Source organism: Sus scrofa, chromosome 4 (assembly GCF_054392235.1).
Source record: "Sus scrofa isolate SSC_HxYL_T2T_F1_AM1 chromosome 4, Sscrofa_HxYL_maternal_Yorkshire_Landrace_v2.0, whole genome shotgun sequence".
NCBI classification, from domain to species: Eukaryota; Metazoa; Chordata; class Mammalia; order Artiodactyla; family Suidae; genus Sus; species Sus scrofa.
In genome coordinates this window covers 123,929,214-123,949,150 of record NC_139386.1, presented here as the reverse complement: position 1 = coordinate 123,949,150, position 19,937 = coordinate 123,929,214, and the positions used below count along the sequence as shown (strand labels likewise).

Genomic DNA, 19,937 nt, shown 5'->3' with positions numbered 1-19,937 from the left:
GCACGGGGATCAGTGGACCAAAAAGTGGTCATCTCCTCTGGCGGAGTAAAGCATTGCCTGGATATTGAAGGAGAAGTTTAAGGCTCTTAAGGGATGATATGATAAGAAGGGATGATTCTCCTATACAACATATCTATCAGCATGTAGATGACAGAGGGCAGAGCAAGACAGAGCACCGCCAGGAGGAAAACAACCTCACGGAATCACAGCTAGGATAATGAGAAAGGAAATACTAGCTTCCGCTGCAAACGTCTTAACAGAATAGATGTTTAATATGTTAATCTAGACAACTGAAGAAGCAGGATCTGGATCTTCACGTCTTGGCAGATGCTGGCATTCATCTCTCCTTATGAAGGACGACATTGTGGAGGTTCATGACAGGGAGCACAGACGGAAAAAGGAAAACAGGCAAACTCAAGTGTCAAAGCATCTGTGCCTCTTATCTTTGCAACCACAAGGCCGTTTCCTGGATGAATACGTTTATTCAAACTGGCAGGCGCTCAGCCAGGCAGGTAACACAGAGAGCTCCTCAGAGCTCCTCGTGGATGCTGCAGTCGAAACCTAAAACACCTGTGGCATGGCAACCAGCCTGAATTCCAAACCAGTCCTTTGTGAAGGAGGAAGTAGCTGTTTGGGATACTTTTGTGTGGATTCCACTTGCTGTAGAAAATGAGCTTTTTTTGCCAGCTCAAGAAATACTGCCATATCCAGACAGCTGAGGGCCACAATAGGGAGAAATCAAGGCTTTCAAAGCAGCAAATCTACTTTCACATCACAGTTACAATGCCAGAAAGGATGCTGAATCGGGCAGGGCAGTCTCTAAGGTTTTTACATGCACATCTCATTTCTCATCATTTGCTTTTACCTCCAAATGTGCCGAGCTATTTGGTGATGGTGGTGGTGGTGGCGGCCGTGGTTTGTGTGGGGCTGTGTCCCCCTGTTCATTGTACCACGAGAATCAGGTATTTCAGAAGACTGGGTGGTGTAATGGAAAGCATACCATTAGGGAAGTTGGATGAACCTTGGCTGGATCCTACTGCTGCACTTCATCTGTCTAGGAACTAGGGTAATTTGTGTAGCTTCTATTTTCTTATCTGTAAATTAAGAGTAATTGACCTCATAGGGCTGACAGAAGGGTTCAGTGCAACAATAAATATAAAAGTAAATGACAGGAGCCCGATAGATGCAGCTTCTCTTTCTGCTAGAGATTTTAAAGGACAGAAACCATCTTTATTTTCAGTTTTCATATTTCATAGCTATTTTAACCTTTTACATTTGTACTTGCACAGCTAATTGTCTGCACTGACTAACTTAGCTCCTTCCATACCCAGTCATGTGCACCCTATGACACAAACCTACCCACACCTATGAGTACCCACACCTTGGAATAACTGGTGTTCTCTTGATACATCTCACACTTTGCCTGTTCTTTTGCTCTCACTGTCTGGTCTGTCTGGAAAGCCCTTTCATCAATCCTCACCTAGTAAATCTTACCCATTATTTAGGAGCAATTCAAATTTCACTTTCTCAGCGAACTCTCTCACCTCAGGCTGAATTCACCACTGCTGCCTCTCTGTTCCCATAACACTGTCTAAACAGCTGCTACTGCACTTAAAACATCATTCCGTTCTTGATGTTTCTTTCTCTCTCGCAAGACTGTGAGATGTCAGATGACTCGCTCGCATAGCACCAAATCTAGAACATGGTGAAAGCTAAATAAGTGAGTGTCAAACCACTTTTAAGAAGTTAATTCTCACATGGAGAGCTGCCATGCCCGCCACATTTTTTGCCCCTTTTTCGTAGCTTGGCCATTCCGTTATGGAGAACGTGAACAGTAGGCTTTTCTACCTACATATTATGTCTTTAATTTTGCTTCAGAACAAGTAGAATACAGGAAGTTAAACTTAGACGCATTCTATAACCTATATACTTATTAGTGTTTAGAAATATGTCCTTTAAAGATTTTCTATAATATTGGTTTGATGGATCAGTTAATAAGGTAAGACAGCACAAGCTTACAAATAATTTCTCATGTGGCCATGAGTTTTTTTCCCCACTCTCCAAAAGCTCTATTCCAACTTCTGCAGTATCGTAGGGTTTAGGATTCCTTTTACAATTACCTTTTAATTAAGTAATAAGTAATTATAATAATTGTTACAATGATTATAAACATTATCCAAATAAACTATATTCATTATAGACAAATATATAGAGACAGGCAACATGAAAAGCACCCATAATCCAGACTCTAGATTACTAATCTAAATATTCTGTTATATGGTTTTCTAGATACTTTCAATGTAAAATCCATATAAATATAAATTTTCAAAAATGGGATTGTGACATACATGCTATTCTATAACTGGCTTTTGTCACATGGTAATATACCATGACTACATACATGTACAAATATACATTATAGGAACTTACCAAAATGTATTTAGCCAATCCCCTTTGTTAAAACTGTAGGTTATTTTCTATTATTAAAAAAATGCTGCAATGAATGTTTTCAAATATTATCTATACAATATTATCCTAATTTATTTGAGCTACACTAGCATTTAATTTTCACTGCAATTTTCATAATGACCTTGATTTTTAATATACAAACTGCTATTAATTTTAAGAAACTTGGGCCCTGAACCTAGCATTACAGGTGAGATTTTTTAAAAATGTCAAGCACGTATTGGGTTGTGATAATCATCGTACAACTATAAATGTAATAAAATTCATTGAGTTAAAAAATGTTAAGCATGTGACATACAGCCCCTAGCCCTTTTTTTCTGCACTTGTAATTAAAAACTACTGCCAATTATGATGTTATAATTAACTTTGACAATACATTTTCTATTTTTACTTTTTTCTTTTTGGCCATACCCACAGCATGTGGAAGTTCCTAGGCCAAGGGTCAAACCTAGGCCACAGCATTGGCAAGGCCAGATCCTTAACCTACTGAGCTACAAGGGAACTGCAAAAATGCATTTTTAAAACATCTAATTTCAACCTGGTCTTTATCATTGCAATGGGTTATAAAAGTTATTTAGGTAATGATGACTTAGAAGTTAATTAATCTTTATCATGTAAAATGCATGGGGCTTATTCTATTGTAACTATTATACCTATTGTCTTTGGAATGGATAAGCAATAAGATCCTGCTGTGCAGCACTGGAACTATGTCTAGTCACTTATGATGGAGCATGATAATGTGAGAAAAAAGAACATACATATGCAGAATATATATATGTATGTGTGACTGGGTCACTTTGCTGTAGAGTAGAAAATTGACAGAACACTGTAAACCAGCTATAATGGAAAAAAGTCATTAAAAATAAAAAAAATTGTAAAAATGCATGGGGCTTATTCTGAATATTTTATCTATTTTTTAATCTTTCTATTAATACTTAATTTTTACATTAAAAATACAAATTATTAGTTTTCAGATCTGTATTATTGAAGAAATATTGTAATTGTGATTCTGAAAACATCCAGCTTTTAACCTCCATCCTTACAATAAATAGTTTTTACACTATGATTCTTCATAAGGCCGAGTTTATCAGGAACACAATGATTGTGTTAGAACTGACTTTATTCCTAGACCTGAATTTGCTGATTAAAGCTGTGCTCATTTTAATACTTTCAATACCTAATAATGACTGATTTTTACCGCTACTCTGAGAACCTAGAAATACACGTCAGGCAGCTAAAGAGAGTGTAGTATCTTAAGTTAGCAAACAAAATGAGGCAAAAGGAAAAATAAAAGTGGGAATCCAGTCACTTTCAATCCTGGAAGAGAAGACAACAGTTCTAAGAAGAAAGATAAAATTGCAGGGGAAAATCACAACTTTTTAAAAGTCCCAGTCATTGCTAATTGTTTTCTCTAAACAAGTAATTGTCTGATCATTTGCTATATTTTAGTTTGGTCCAATATTAAATCATCTCAATCTGATATTCTAAGAAACTTGTTTGGGTTACATAATCTTCAGAGAAGTTATTTTCAGGAAAATCTGAAATATACCAAAAATGTGGATAATTACAGTAGTGAAAGTAGAATACAGCAGGTCACTGGTTTTTCGGAGAATCAGTAAAATGAGCTGTTGATTGCACAAAGTTTCTAATTTGCATTTACCTAGCTTACACTTCAGCAAAACTCCCTCCTGAGATGTCACGTTGAGTAGATTCAGTCCCAAAATGACACTCATTTGCACAATATGACAGAGATGAGGGCAGCGACAGAACATATGGAAACTTCTGCTCCCTCCTTTTTATACCTGGGATCAGCTGGCATATCTTTAAAAATGAGAATGAAATTTCTGACATTGCGATGCATTATTATGCTGATGCTGACTTCTTATCATTTTGAGAATAAATGAAGTCACATGTCTAAAGAAACTAACACAGGGCCTGGTACGGTGTAATTATAACTGTAGTTCTGTAATTAACTCTCTTATCCTGTGCGGCCAAAAAAACCCAGGTGAGTGCTTCATACATGTGATTGGGGTTCTTAGAGAGTCAATGACACCAATCATGTCCTTATTTTCCACCTGAGTTCTTAGCCTTTTGAGAAACAGACACAGCTGAGATTGGACAGGCCAGCCTTGGGTGACAGAGTATGCTTCTATAGGTCTAGAAATCAAATGCTTCCCGACTGAACACACTGCAGCTCTATCTTTGGCTCCAAACTTGCTTCATTCATCATGCCCTGAAATCTAAGTTATCAATGACCTCTCCCTCCTCACGCCTATATTAAATCTATCTGCAAATCCTGTACTCTCCTCCAAAGTCAAATCTGAATCTGTCCACTTATTGCCACCTCTACTGATACCACTATTCCTCGGCGTCACTGCCTGGCCACTTAGTCAGCGTTCTAAATGTTTCAGGGACTTTCTTTCTTATCGTCCAACCCAAGCAGCCAGAGATCTTCTTAAAATGTTGGTAAGACTTCTCACTTTCCTGCTCACATCTATTTCCAAGTGCACTTAGGAAAAACCTAAATCTACAAAATAGAGGTCTTCCTACATCTGGCCCCACCAACTCCACATCGCCCCCCATTCATACTGCCTGCTGAAGGCTTCCTTTCACTTCTAAATGTGCCAGGCTCTTCTGTATACTCAGGGCTTTAGCAGAAGCTGTTCCCTCTACCCAGATGTTCTTCCTCATTCTTCATCTGGCTAAGACTTACCTGTTCTTCAGGTTTCAGCTTACACGTCACTTCTCCACAGACACCTTCCAGACACACTGATTCAAATCACCTACCTTCGTTCTATTCCCTCATAATATACCTACAGTTTTCCTTCTTGGCGCTTATTCAGCTAATTTCCATTTTTATTTATGTGATTTTGGTTTATTATCTAGACGTTAAGTGACATGAGATCAATGTTTGCTGAACTATTTTCCTAACTTCATACTCAAACACAGTGACCAACAGACACTAACTGCACAAATGATTGATTGAATCTTCTTAGAAGCAGAGGCTTGAATGGGAAATAGGGGCCCTTTTCGATGCTTATGCCTTGAGCAGTAACAATTGACAGTAGTCTTGGGATCATTTATAGAAAGAGAAAAAAACACAAATGTTTATGATCCTCAATCATCAAGAAAAGGCTAAATTATTTTGATATATATGTTTACTTAAGTAAGGAAGTATGTAGAGATTTTGTAAAGATTTAAATTTAAAAAGTTAAAGTTAAAAAAATTTCATCTCCAAAATGACTACTTCAATTATTTTACAGTCAGCTACATCAATTTTTTTTATTAGTAGTGGATTAATGAGCTATGGTCTCAGAAGTAAACATTTATATATATATATGAGACAATCCATATATGATCAAATGTATATTGTAAACATTATGCTCCAAAGGAAATAAAGTAAAAAGATTGTTTTAGAAGAGAAGTTTCCAGGAGTTCTCTTGTGGCTCAGTGGGTTAAGGATCCAGCGTTGTTACTGCTGTGGCTCCGGTCCCTGCTGTGACACAGGTTCAATCCCTGGCCCAGGAACTTCTGTACGCCACAGGCATGGCCAAAAAAATGAAAAAGAAAAATGTCCTCGTGGAAACCTCTTGGATAGGATCTTGGATAGCATCAATATAGGTACAGAGGTCCTAAGGAATGGACTGGTATTCAGAAAGAAGAGCAACAGCAAAGATGCTGAGAAGGACAGGAATAAGTACACGTGGGAGTTACAGGGAATCTGCATTAAATGGAGTTAAGAGTTCCTATTATAGCAATACGTTTGACCAGATGGGTTTGGACCAGAGGGGAGGAGGAGCAAATGCAAGCCTAGTGCTCCAAGAATCAGGTTTATGCCTGTCATTGTAAGAGGAAAGCCAGTAACTTAAATGAAACAGGAACTATTTCTCACTCCCTGAATTACCTCCCTAACAATATGACACAATTTTGGAGATGTCTTTCTTGATACAAAATACCTAATGCCCCAAGAAGTACAAATTAGACAATTATGGTTTTGTGGATTTTTTTTCCCCAATTAATGCCAAACTCTTCCGTAAGTAAATACAGGCAATAAGATTGCATGCAGCCACTACAGAAATCACCCGGATTCTAAATTCTTCTGTTCATTCAGATATTTAAAAGGCTAGCACCTTCCCCAGACTCATGCAGACTTAGCATCCCAATGGCAGATGGTTGTCCAGAACAACCTCAGTGGGAGATAAAATGCGCATTATAACAAAAGGGCCTTGCATGGGTTTTAGCCCAGTTCTTTGCTCCTATGGGTATGAGGAACATAAATAAAATTCCTTTTCAGACAAAATAGATTATTCTGCGTAAAAAAACTGCCCAAGACCATTACTTAAACCATCATTTAGTGGTTATATTGCCCACAAGATACACAGTAAGTCAAAAGATAAAGTAATAAAAAGGGGAAAAAAACTGGCAGACATCACCTTAACGAAATGATCAAAGTTAATATCTGCAATAATGAGGCTTATCGATGCCATGTGCCACCTGAGAAGAATTCGTCATCAGATGGATGGAATTCCCACCCAAAGTGCATAAGTTGAATCTAATCCTGAGGAAACACAAGCAAACCCAAACTGAGAAACATTCTACTGAATAACTGTTCTTACGCCTCAAAAAATACCATGCTCCCCACTGTCCTGAAGCACCCGGCTTGACAGAATGGTGGAATGGCCTTTGGAAACTCAGTTACAGTGCCAGCTGGGTGACAATCCCTTACAGAGCTGAGCCAAAGTTCTCCAGAAGGCTGCATATAGTCTGAATCAGCATCCAGTGCACATGCGGTGTCACTGATAGTCAAGACTCACAAGTTCAGGGGCCCAGGGATGGACATGAGAATGGCATCACTCTCTAGGACCCCTGAGTAACCCACTAGCAAAATTTTTGCTCCCTGTTCCTACAGCTTTGTGCTCTGCTGGCTTAGAGGGCTTAGTTTCAGAGGGAGAAATGCTTTCACCAGGAGACGCAACAATGATTCCATTGAACTGGAAGTTAAGACACCCACCTAGCCACTCTGGGCTCCTCATGCCTCTGAACCAACAGGCAAAGAAGTGGTGCTCGCTGGGTGAGTGGTCCTGGCCACCAAGGAGAAGTTGGACGGCTATTCTACAATGAAGGTAAGGAAGAGTATGTTTAGAATACAGAAGATCCCTTAGGGCAGGCCCGTTGATTCAGAGCAATGGAAAACTACAGCCCAGTGGGGCGGAACTGCTAGTGACCTGATCATTCAGGAATGAAGGTTCAGGTCACCTTGCGAGATAAAGGACCACAAAGAGGTGCTTGCTGAAGGCAAAAAGATTAAGAAGGCGTAGTAGAAGGTAGTTATAAATACCAGCCACAAGGACTTCCCACTGTGGTGCAGTGGGTTAAGAATCTGACTGCAGTGGCTTAGGTTGTAGCTGCAGCTCAGATTCAATACCTGGCCTGGGAACTTCCATATGCTATGGGTGTGGCCAAAAAAACCCCAAACCCAAACAAAACAAAAACAAAATAGCTACAGAAACAAGGACTGTAACTGTCATGTATATTTCCTCCTTATTTTGCTATGATTCCATTTGTATGCATGTGTATCTGTGTATCTCTACACAACCTTTGTTTTCTTTCCTCTTTTATTCCCTCACCATGTAACATAAGATGCATTAGTTTAATAAACAGTGTTTATGTAAAAAAAAAAAAAATCACTATCATGAGAGACAAAGACTCAGGAAGTTGCAAATTAAAGATTTAGGAGTTCCTGTTGTGGCTCAGCAGAAACAAACCAGACTAGTATCCATGAGGAGGGGATTCCATCCCTGGCCTCACTCAGTGGGTTAAGGATCCAGTGTTGCCATGAGCTGTGGCATAGGTCACAGACGAGGCTCGGTTCCCGTGTTGCTGTGGCGCTGGTGTAGGCTGGCAGCTGTAGCTCCGATTTGCCTCCCTATCCTGGGAACCTCCATATGCTGTGGCTGTCCCTCCCCGCCAAAAAGCAAAATGAATGAATAAATTAATTAAATAAAATAAAAAAGATTTTAAATACATGACCACCAGCTGCCAAACATGGCCTTGGTTTTTTGTTTTGTTTTGTTTTTTAGCCAAAACAGGACATTACTTGTATAAGGCCTGAGTAAAGACAAATCTGAATAAATTGTATAGATTTTATAAAATAGAATATGTAATACAATATATATAATAATAATCATATTGTATTCATGTTAATTTCTGGATTTTGATCATTGTACTGTGGTTATGTAAGCGAATCCTTTATTTTTTTAGGGAATATACACTAAAATATTTAGAAATAAAGGGGAATTGTCTCTGCAAATTATCTTAAATTGTTTAGGAGAAAAATAATGTAGCAGTAATTATGGCATGTTTGATCATTGAAAGGACTCATCATACTGCACACTGTCATGAGCTGTGGTGTAGGACAGCTCGGATAATGAGACGCGGCTCAGATAATGAGAATGTGCAAAAGAGAGTTTAGCTAGCAGGCCTGAGACAGGTAGTCTTAGAAAGGCCGGCTTGCAAGGTTGGCCTTTGGAGGTGTCTAGAAACTTGGATTTCAGGACGGGTCCCAACATTCTCTAATTAAAAAGGCTCATTGTGCCTAAACTGTTTATACAAATAAGGTGGTTTATGCTGAACACAAACCTTCTTCCCTTCTGGGTATCTGGAATTGGGGTATGTGCCAGGCAGATGGTGCCTCTGTGAGCAGTCACCAATGAAATCCTTAGGCACTGAGTTTCTAATGAGCTTGCCCGGTGGACAATATTTCAAATACATTGTCACAATCCAATGCTGAAGAAATTAAATGTGCTGTGTGAGTCTCTATGGGGAAAAGAGTAACAGAAGCTTGCACCTGGTTTCACCTGGACTTTATTTCATATACTTTTCCCCTGAGCTGATTTTGGATTGTAATAAATCTTAGCTGTGAGTACCGTTATATGCCAAGTCCTGCGCATCTTCCTTGTAAATCATTGACACGAGATGTGGTTTGGGGGATCTCCATCACAGACAGGAGGAGGTAAAGACTGGACATGGGTAGAAATAGAAGGAGCGGTTGAATATGACTAGACATACCCTGCTGGGTATGTGCCACACACAGGACCTCCAAGCTATGTTCTCTGTTGATCAGCTGAGGACTAGTCATATTCAGAATTTTTAATGGACTACTGGATGAATAATATTAAGCAATTTATTTTAAAATTCTAAGCAGCAGTAAATTTGGGGAGAAATGATTTCCCTTTTTTAATTTCAATTTTTATTTTTTAATGGCCACACCCATGGCATAGGGAAGTTCCTGGGCCAGGGATTGAATCCAAGCTGCAGCTGCAACCTACGCTGTGACTGTGGCAATGCCTACTCCTCTAACCCACTGTTCTGAGCCAGGTATCGAACCCATACCTCTGCAGCGACCCAAGAAGCTTCGGTCAGATCCCTAACCTACCGTGCCACTGCAGGAACTCCAATTTTAAATCTTATATATTTAAGTTAACTGTTGGCTGTGCAGAGAGGGTAATGTAATAGGTAATAAGACACATGGGCCTAGAAACCAGGACAGACATTGACCAAAGACTGTATGGAGGAGTCACTAGCAGGTAGGAGGGTACCTATTGTCTACCCAAGGAGTATTTATAAAGGGAGATGAAAGAATTAAACATTTAACCACAGATGATTTCCGTGTTTGAGAGGAAGATGAAAGAAGAGGATCCTACAAGAGAAATATAATTGTGACCCACTTCCAGGAGTAATATCAAATGCCATGGAAAAGTCAAGTATAGAGATGTCTGGATATTGCCATGGGATTTGCCCTGCTAGAAGTTTCTAAATACTTTGGAGGGAGCAGCCTCGTGTACACAGAGCATCATAACTCAGGAAGGAGAAACCAGGTTGATAAATGAGTAGGAAATAAGGAAATGGAGATCCCCAAAATAATTAAGATAACTCCCTGAAGTTACACAAGTAGAAGGTTTTTTTCCTTGCCACTGTTTACATATATGTATATACATGTCTTATTTATTAAGTTTAAGAAAATAAAGCTAAATAGAAGTCTGAAGACACAGGAGACCCAGTTAGGCTGCCAGCACATGGCTGTATTCTTATGATTTAACCTAGTTCTCAACTGATTAACAGAGAACATAGCTTGAAGGTCCTGTGTGTGGCACATTTTGATGGACTAAACATCCCAGCAGGGTTATGTGCTTGCAAGTATACTAAGAATTAAGATATGCAGAGGTGAGCCCTGTCTAAGCTCATGCATGTGCAAACCTATCAGTGAAATGCATTTATTTCCTCATTAGTTTTCACCCTCCCTAAATTCTTTCCAAAAATTTCCACGGTGCCCATCAACATCAGGTCCTCTATAGCTTCCAAAGCTATTAATATATTAGCATAAAATGAACACGAGGCTTCAACAAGTAGTACATTTAGAAATTTCCACAAAAATAGATTCTTGGAAATGAATCGTTCTCTTCATTTCAGTTTTCTTCCCTGATTTTCCACCCTAAGATTTTTAGGTGTTGAGCTTCGTGATCTAAAAACGATTTTCTTGGTTGTATTGTAGGAAATAAAGTGTTTTTCAGTTTGAGTTTCTGCAAGTGTAATGGGGTTAATTCCATCAATCTCATTATGTGATTTATGATTCAAATTCATTAAATTGGGTGCTATGACCACATACATGAGATTTTCTGGGATATAATATATTTAGCATCAGTCTATCCTCTTCCCCAAAATTGAGGTTAAATACCCGTATAATTAAATATGATTTTTTCTTTTATTAAATTATTCATATAAATAAATACATAAATTTAAATGTAAGATGTCAGGCAGTAGGCAGAAAATGAAGTCATGGTATTCACGAAATACTGATAATTCCTCATTTCTGTCAAAACGGGAAATGAGGACATGGTAGAGGCCAAGAGATCAAATTCAAATAAAAAGGGCCTCAAGCTAAATGCCAAAAAAAAAAAAAAAAAAAAAAAAAAAAAAGGTTTAAGAAAAAGAAACCTACCCAGCTGCCAATACTATCATGAGCTCTTAGAGAAAGTATGCCAGGGCCACGGCAACCTGATGGTCATTTACAGGGAAGAAAAATAAAATTAGCCATCTTCTCAGTATCACATGACTTACTTTGCCTATAGTAATAGCAAATTAATAATAGTAAAATCCTTAATTCCCTGTATACCAGGCACAATACTAACCACGTTACAGAGCTTGTCTCATGTGATCCCTAAAGCAGGTGTAAGTATGGATACAATTCCCAAATCCATTTCTACAGATGAGGTAACTGAAGCTTGAAAATGTTGAGTAGCTAAGTCAAGATCCTACAGTTTGTAAGCAAAAAAGTTAGGATCTGAGCCTCGAAGTCTAACTCTATCCCTGTGCCATACCTCAGGACTGTGGGGTGGGAAGGGCTCGGGTTTGTCTTGGCCTGGCAGGAGTGGGTGATATTTATAAGAACCTGGCATGGAAGTAAAATTACCCATCTCCCTCAGCTTACAATGGGTGACATCCCAATAAACCCATCTTTCAACCCTAACTGAAAATACGATCCATCAAAAATGCATTTAATTACACATAACCTACCAAACTTCATAGTTTAGCCTAGCCTACCTTAAACATGCTCAGAACACCTATATTAGCCTACTGTTGTGTAAAATCATCTAAAATGGAACCTATTTTATAATACAGTGTTGAATATCTAAATGAATTGAATACTATAGTGAAAGAGAGACACAGAATGGCTGTGTGGGTCCAGAATGGTGGGAAGTGTGTCAGTTGTTTAGCCTTGTGATTGGATTGGGAGCTGCAGCTCAGGGGCTGCCACCTGCCCACTATCACGAGAGAATACTGCACCATGTATTGCTAGCCCAGGGCAAGATCAAAATTCATAATTCAAAGTACCATTTCTACTGAATGCATATTGCTTTCAAGCCATCATAAAGTTGAAAAACTAAGTGGAACCACTGTAAGTTGGGGACTGTCAGCATTTCCCTTCATTGAGACACACCTGTAGAAAGGGGTTATGAGTTTCGTTTCAGTGAAGAGATTGTATAACGACATGTCTTTCGTGCTTTATAGCGTATGAAGCACTCTCATGTATAATCCCATTGTCAAACCCCACACCCACCCTATAAGATAGAGCAGGCCTTGTTAACTCCATTTTGCAGATGAGGAATAGACTCCTGGGACTTGGGCTCTTTGTTTAAAGTCATGTTAATAAGAACCAGCAGGACCCAGAGTGTTGTATCTCCAAGAGTAGGCCATTCCCACCACAACACATGACTTAAGTAGACATGGATGGATAGTTAGGCTAGGATAAGCCAGACATCCTTGGTATACATATGCATCCAGCTCTGAAAGAAAACTCACTGATGAGCCCTAAAGGAAACATGACGGTTCAATGGCAGTGTTTCAGCTGACCTGGAGATATGCAACATGCACGGATTCTCTGCCCATAACTATTTCTGTTTTTCCTGCAACTCTGTGGAAGGAATCCTAAGCTTGCCACTCTAGCAAAGTGCTGACTACAGCCCTGCAAGGGATAAGAAATGCTTAAAGGATGCTGAACCAGTAAAGGAGTCAAAAAGAGAAAGGGCTGGCTGCCACATGGAAGCCCAAGAGCTGAAGAAGTTAAGGGAAATGGTGATGCTTCAGGATTTCTCACAAATCCTTTCTGGGAATGATGGATAATTAGAATGACATCTGTAGACAATAAATCAATCTAAATGAAGTGGTATATTCCTGATCTATGGTGCTCTAGTTGAGTCCAAATTTAAAATACGGCTGTGCAATTGATATCTGGCTCTCCTCTCAGCATTTGATTTCCAACCAAATGTATGTAAAAATAGATTTTTACCCATGTGTATTTCTCAAGCTACATTTTAGAAATGAACGAGAGAGAAAGAGGTGGGGAGAGGAAACCTTTGAAGAAAACCAACCATAAGAATTTTTCATGTAACTAGAAACAAAAGATCCACTTTTAAAAATAGCTAAAATAAATGTATAGATTAAAAAATGGACTCTTTCTCTTTTACTCATTTATGCAAAAACCAATTGATTTTTCTGGCTTAATAACCACGACTTCTGGGCTGGGAAATGCATAGGTGTGAGAAAGCCACCACAGTACATTTAAATGACCCAGAGATGCCATTCAAGAGCAGCAGAAGGCTGTTCCTGGTGTGAATGACATCAGCAGCCTCAGCTATGTGTGTTCCTGGAGCATCCATTGAGCATCTGTTGCTATGCTGGGCATCCCTTAGGAGGAAAGGCTTTTCTACCCTTCCCTAGAAGAGGTTTGGCCACCTCTCTCATATTAGATGAGGGTTCAAGTTGATATCAAATGGGGTACATGCAATTGTTGGAGGAAAAGTTCTATGAGTGATGTCCAGACTGAGTTTAGGGGCAGAAACAGAGCCATGCATTTTGTTTGGCAGTAAAGAAGGGTTTGTGATATGGGCAACTGCCTATACATCAAACAATGCCAAAGTCACCACCATGACGGTCCATCAGGCTTTCTAGCAGATAGCAGCATGCAGAAATCTTACATTGGCTATAGGATGCATTTAGCTATGATAAACAGAAATTACCCTTTAATTTTCCCCAAAATGTAACAGTGACTTAAACAAGTTTAAGTATGTTTTATGTATTTAAAAAGAGGTTTGGAGTGGGAAGCCTAGGGCAGATTTGACAACTCAAGAATGCCACTGGGGCGCCAACATCATTCTAGTCTTCTATCTCACCATCCCCGAGTTCACTTTTGTTTGGATGGTCACTTCATTGTATCATCAGACTGCTGCTTCATGTCCAGCACTGAGTTCATTTTCTATAGGAGGGAAAGGGTGAACACTGAAAGGGAAAAGTCCTAAGAAAACTGAGCCTCTCCTTCGTTTACAGACCCTTCTTAGAAACTTTATCCAGCCAATTCTAATCTCATCTCATCGACCACCCCTGGCTGCCAAGAATGCTGGGAACTGTAGTACTTTAGTTGAAGAACAACCTAAACAACACTGGGAATGAAAAGGAAAGCAGGAGGATGGATACTGGGCAAGCAATTTGCAGCTCTGCCACAGACAGGAAGAGGAAATTATTATTAGAGAAATGCAAGTCAAAACTACAGTGAGGTATCACTTCACACCAGCCAGAATGACCATCATCAAAAAGTCTACAAATAATAAATGCTGAAGAGGGTATGGAGAAAAGGGAAACTTCCCACACTGTTGGTGGGAATGTAAAGTGGTACAACCACTATAGAAAACAGTATGGAGGTTCCACAAAAAACTAAAAATTGGAGTTCCTGCCTTGGCACAGCGGAAATGAATCCAACTAGGAACCATGAGGTTATAGGTTTGATCCCTGGCCTCACCCAGTGGGTTAAGGATCTGGTGTTGCCGTGAGCTCTGGTGCAGGTTGCAGACACAGCTCAGATCTGGCGTTGCTGTGGCTGTGGTGTAGTCCGGCAGCAACAGCTACGAGTGGCCCTCTAGTCTGGGATCCTCCATATACCACGGGTGCTGCCCTAAAAAAACAAAAGACACCCCCCCCAAAAAAAACACTAAAAATAAAACCAGCATATTTGATCCAGCAATCCTACTCCTGGATTTATATCTTGACAAAACTACAATTCAAAAATATATGTGCATTCTTATGTTCACAGCAGCACTATTCACGATAGCCAAGACATGGAAACAACCTAAATGTCCATCAAAAGATGAATGGATTAAGAAACTGTGGCACACATATACAATGGAATATTACTCAGCCATTAAAATAGAATGAAATAATGCCATTTGCAGCAACATAAATGAACCTAAAGATACCACACTAAGTGAAGTAAGTCAGACCGAGAAAGATAAATATCATATGATATCATTTATATGTGGAATATAATTTAAAATAAATAAACTTATTTACAAAACAGAAGCAGACTCACAGACTTCAAAAACAAACTTATCGTTACCAAAGGGGAAAGGTGGGAGGGGGCACACATGGATTGGGGGTTTGTGATTGGCATGTGCACACGATTGCATGTGGAACTGGTGGTCAACAGGAACCTGCTGTAGAGCACAGGGAACTCTACTGAATACTCTCATATGGGAAAAGAATCTGAAATTGAATGGACCTGTGTATATGTGTAACTGAATCCCTTTGCTGTACAGCAGAAATTAACACATCCTTGTAAATCAACTGTACTTCAGTAAAATTTTTAAAAATGAAAACAACATGTGACTATTTCAGGCCTTGACCTTTGCTGTTTCTTTTGCCTGCATCCTTCTTCCACCAGATACGATGTATAGAGATACGATCCCTGGCTCTTCTTATGAAAATAGTCCCCTTCCACTCTCCACTTATTTTTCTTCATCACACACAGAAGTTCTACACAGCGTATCTAAATTCATCTTTGTCTTTCATCTTCCCACTAAATATTGTCTCCTAGGAGCAGGGTCTTTGTCTTATTTGGTTACCACCATATCCCTCAAATTTCGAATAGTACCTTTCATGTTGTAGGATCTCCCTAGTTATTAATTCAGAGAATAATTGAGTCAGTGAAATTAATTCAGGAATATTATAAAATAAAACTGTCAGAAATCAGTACAATGTACTCTTAAGAAAGTAACTAAAGCCATTACACAAAGATGATTATACTATAGCTGTACAGATATATGCACATATAGTATATATATATATATATATATATATTTATATACCTGTGTATATAGTATAGAGATATATAATATATAGGGTATATATATACACACACTATATAGCTTTGTGTGTGTGTGTGTGTGTATATATATATATATATACATACTATAGATCAGCTCCTATACCAATGTAAACATCAGTTATACCAACTAAAACTAACATACTTTTGATTCTTATCCTAAAGAAAATTTTTTTTTCCTCCTGTGGAATAAGTTTATGTAGCTCTGAATTTTATCTTGTGGGTACCATGGAAACAGAACGCTATATATAATCAGTTATTTAAGAAAATTACAAATGTTGCCTAGAAGAAAGGTCTTCTAGAGACCCTAACTGGTATTACCAGTGGTTTTAGACTCAGTTCTGGCCATCATAAAGTTGAACATCAGTAAATACAAAGAGAAGAGGAAGTAATAATATGACCATTCTGCCCGCAGGAAATGAAATTTTGATAATGCACCAACCATTCATCCCCTAACGGTACAGAAGAGAGTACAAGCGTTGAAGTGAACTGAAAGAATTAATTTCGACAAATATAAAACGTCTAAGTACACATAAGCAAGAATCTACTGGCCCACAGAAACGAATTATTATCACAATGGTTGTCAAATCATCATTTCCAGGAATATTTCAAATAGGTTTTTAGACCCCCTTTGTTAGGAAAATCTAGATGTAGATACATCTTATGTAGGGGATGAACCATGTGACCTCTTTAGATGCTGTTACAAACTGAACTGTGTTCCTCCAAAATTCCTAAGTTGAAGCCCTAACCTTCAATGCAATTCAGGTTTATTCACATGCCAGTGGTGTGATGGTATAGTTTCAAGAACATAAGCAGAGGAGTTCCTGCTGTGGCACAGAGGGTTAAGACTAACTGCAATGGCTTGGGTCGCTGTGGCAGTGCAGGTTCCATCCCTAGCCCAGTGCAGTGGGTTAAAGGATCCAGCATTGCTGAAGCTCCCGTGTAGGTTATAGCTGTGGCTCAAATTCAGGAACTTCCATAAGCTGTGGGTGCAGCTATTAAAAAGTGAGAGAGAAACCAGAAGAGCACATGACCCCTGAGGTCTAAGCTCAGAAGTGCTATAGTGCCACTTTTTATTGGCCAAAGCAAATCACGAAGCGAACCCAGATTCATGGAGTAAGGAAACAGACTTACTTAATGGAAGAAGCTGCAAGGTCACACTGCAAAGGCCAAGAATACAGAAAGGCTCGTTGTGGCCTTTGGTGCAACGGATTCACACTAAAGTACCTGAAAATGCAATTTACAAAGTGAATGTGTGAGTAGAAACAGAAGTGGGAGGGGGGATACCATATACAGATAATTCAGGGCTAACTTTTTTTTATGCTCAATGTTCGTAATTTAAGTAATAGTTATTACATATAGAGGAGTGACAGTGGAGAGAAAATTCGAATTTTTTTTTTTTTTTTTTTTTTTTGTCTTTTTGCCTTCTCTAGGGCCACTCCCTAGGCATATGGAAGTTCCCAGGCTAGGGGTCGAATCAGAGCTGTAGCCACCAGCCGCCACAGCCACAGCAACACCAGATCTGAGCCATGTCTGCAACCCACACCACAGCTCACGGAAACGCCAGATCCTTAACCCACTGAGCGAGGCCAGGGATCGAACCCGCAACCTCATGGTTCCTATTCGGATTTGTCAACCACTGAGCCACGATGGGAACTCCCTAATTTTCTTAATGAGAGAAAATTCACTTTTTAAAGACAGTGGAAAGGCATTTAAATGAGAAGGATCTTAATTACATAATCTTGACATGGAGCTTTTCACTGTCTCAAGTACATCAATTCCTGTTGTACTGAAATCTGTGAGTTTCATTTTTCCCTTCCTGTTGAATGAATATTTCTTGGTAATAATTCTCATTGCAGAGCACAATAACTACCCAGCCAATCTGCCAGTTCTCTCCAAGTGGGAGGCTGTGAAATGGTACATGAGAATCAAGCAAAAATACAACCGTTCTTTCTGTCATGTGATATTAATGAATCAGACCAAAAGCTTTTAGTAAGATGGAGACAGTATGTGAGTTTTGAGCCTAAGTGTACAGAAACAGAACTGTCATGATGACAGCCAGTTCCCAGATAAAGGAAGCAAAAGTCAGAAAAAGTAAGCAGCCTTCAATTTCTTTTAAGCCTTCAACATGATTGGGTTTTCCGGTTTGTTTGTTTCTTTTCTGGGATGAAAATGGTTTTTAAAAATCACATTAATGTTCTTTGTAAGGTGCTTGTTTCATTATTTTTTAAGCTGGAAGAAAGAAGAAATAAGTCATTTAGCCAAGCAGGATGTCTAAAAATGCACTGTTGTGATTAGCGTGTACATCATATGTTCATTCATATTCAAGAACACTGAAGAATCCCTTATTTTCTATAATTGAATGTAATCTCTATTTTGTGTCCTTTTTCCAGAGAGGTGAAAATTTAATCTCAGCAATTCAGTGGCTCTTCCATTTGCCCTCTGGGTTGCACTGAAGCCCTGGAAGCTTATATGGTGCCAAGGTACTGGGGCCAGAGAGGAGACATCTCACCTCATCTTCTGTGGATGCTGGAATCCACAGAGGTGCCCATCGTCCCACCTGAGTCTCAGTCATTGGCTCCTGCATATCCCTGACCTTTTCCTGGTTCTTGTCAACAAGACCCTCTCAGGGCCAGCAACTGTCTCCATCACTTCCAGGTTCCTGTTAGATGCACTGAAATTATCAATTTTTCTTTCCAAAGAGTATGGAAATCCTCGTGAATCTGTTTTAAGGTCCTGTGTACTGAGGCCAGCTACTCAGTCGATTCAGCTTTCTGAGGTCTTGTCCTATCTCACAGGTTTAACTGGGAAAGGAGATACGTCTTGGGCCCCAGCAGGCCACCTGGGTTTTGTTTTCCTGCCTCTGAGACTCAGTCGTGGAAGCAAGATGAGGTCACCTTTCACTGTGGACCACTCACAGGTACACGCATCGCTTTTCCTGATCCTTTTCTCTCTTACACACTCAGGATCTTTCCTAGGTGGCATGTTGGGTGGGAGGGTTGCTCCTGCTCATATTTTCTCTTCCATCTTTCATCAATATCATGAGTAACTTTTATTCCTCGGAGGAAAGGAAGTGGATATGAAACACTAAGTTTAGGGCTTAGTGTAAAAAGCAGCTGACTCCTTTAAAATAAGATCTGTTTAATTCCCAAGTTTAATTCAAGTATAAATATGTTTAATTATGGTTTCACTGTCTTTTATATCATTTAATAAAATTAGAAAGATCACTTGATTTGTAAACAGATTTATAAACATAGTCCTCTGAAGAGCGAAAGAGACTTTTTTGTCTATTTGTTGCTCTATATTTTCCCAATGAAACTGCCTGGCTGCTTGAAAGGTGGAAAGGTCAAAGAGGAAGAGGAAATGTAAGAAGAAAAATGTTCATTAGTAATTCGAAAATAGCAAATGTCTACGGTTTTTCCACAGCAAACATGGTAGTAATGTTTGCTTTGTACATAAGTATTTTTCCCTTGGAAAATATATTCTTTTCTTTAACAGTGCAATCAGAGTTACCCTTATGGCAGTCTCACCCCAAATGCACGTCAAAATTGATCCATTTCTTGAAATACTTGATAGTTGTTTCTAAAGCAGGATAGTAAGAGGCGGCAGTGGGTAGTTTCAGACTCAGTGGAAGAAAAGAGCTGACTTCTTGAAAGAGATATGGACCTCCTTCCTTGTTTAATTCTAGTATGTTTAGTGGTCTTTTAATAAAAATTTAAAATATTCTATTTATAAACAGACATGAAAATAAGCCGTCGCC

General features: G+C 39.1%; 1 long non-coding RNA gene across 3 annotated transcripts in view; it reads right to left on the bottom strand.

Moving 5' to 3' along the window:
• Window positions 1-19,937, bottom strand: part of LOC146404227 (uncharacterized) — a 335,728-nt gene that overhangs the window by 57,597 nt on the left and 258,194 nt on the right. The window lies entirely within an intron of this gene.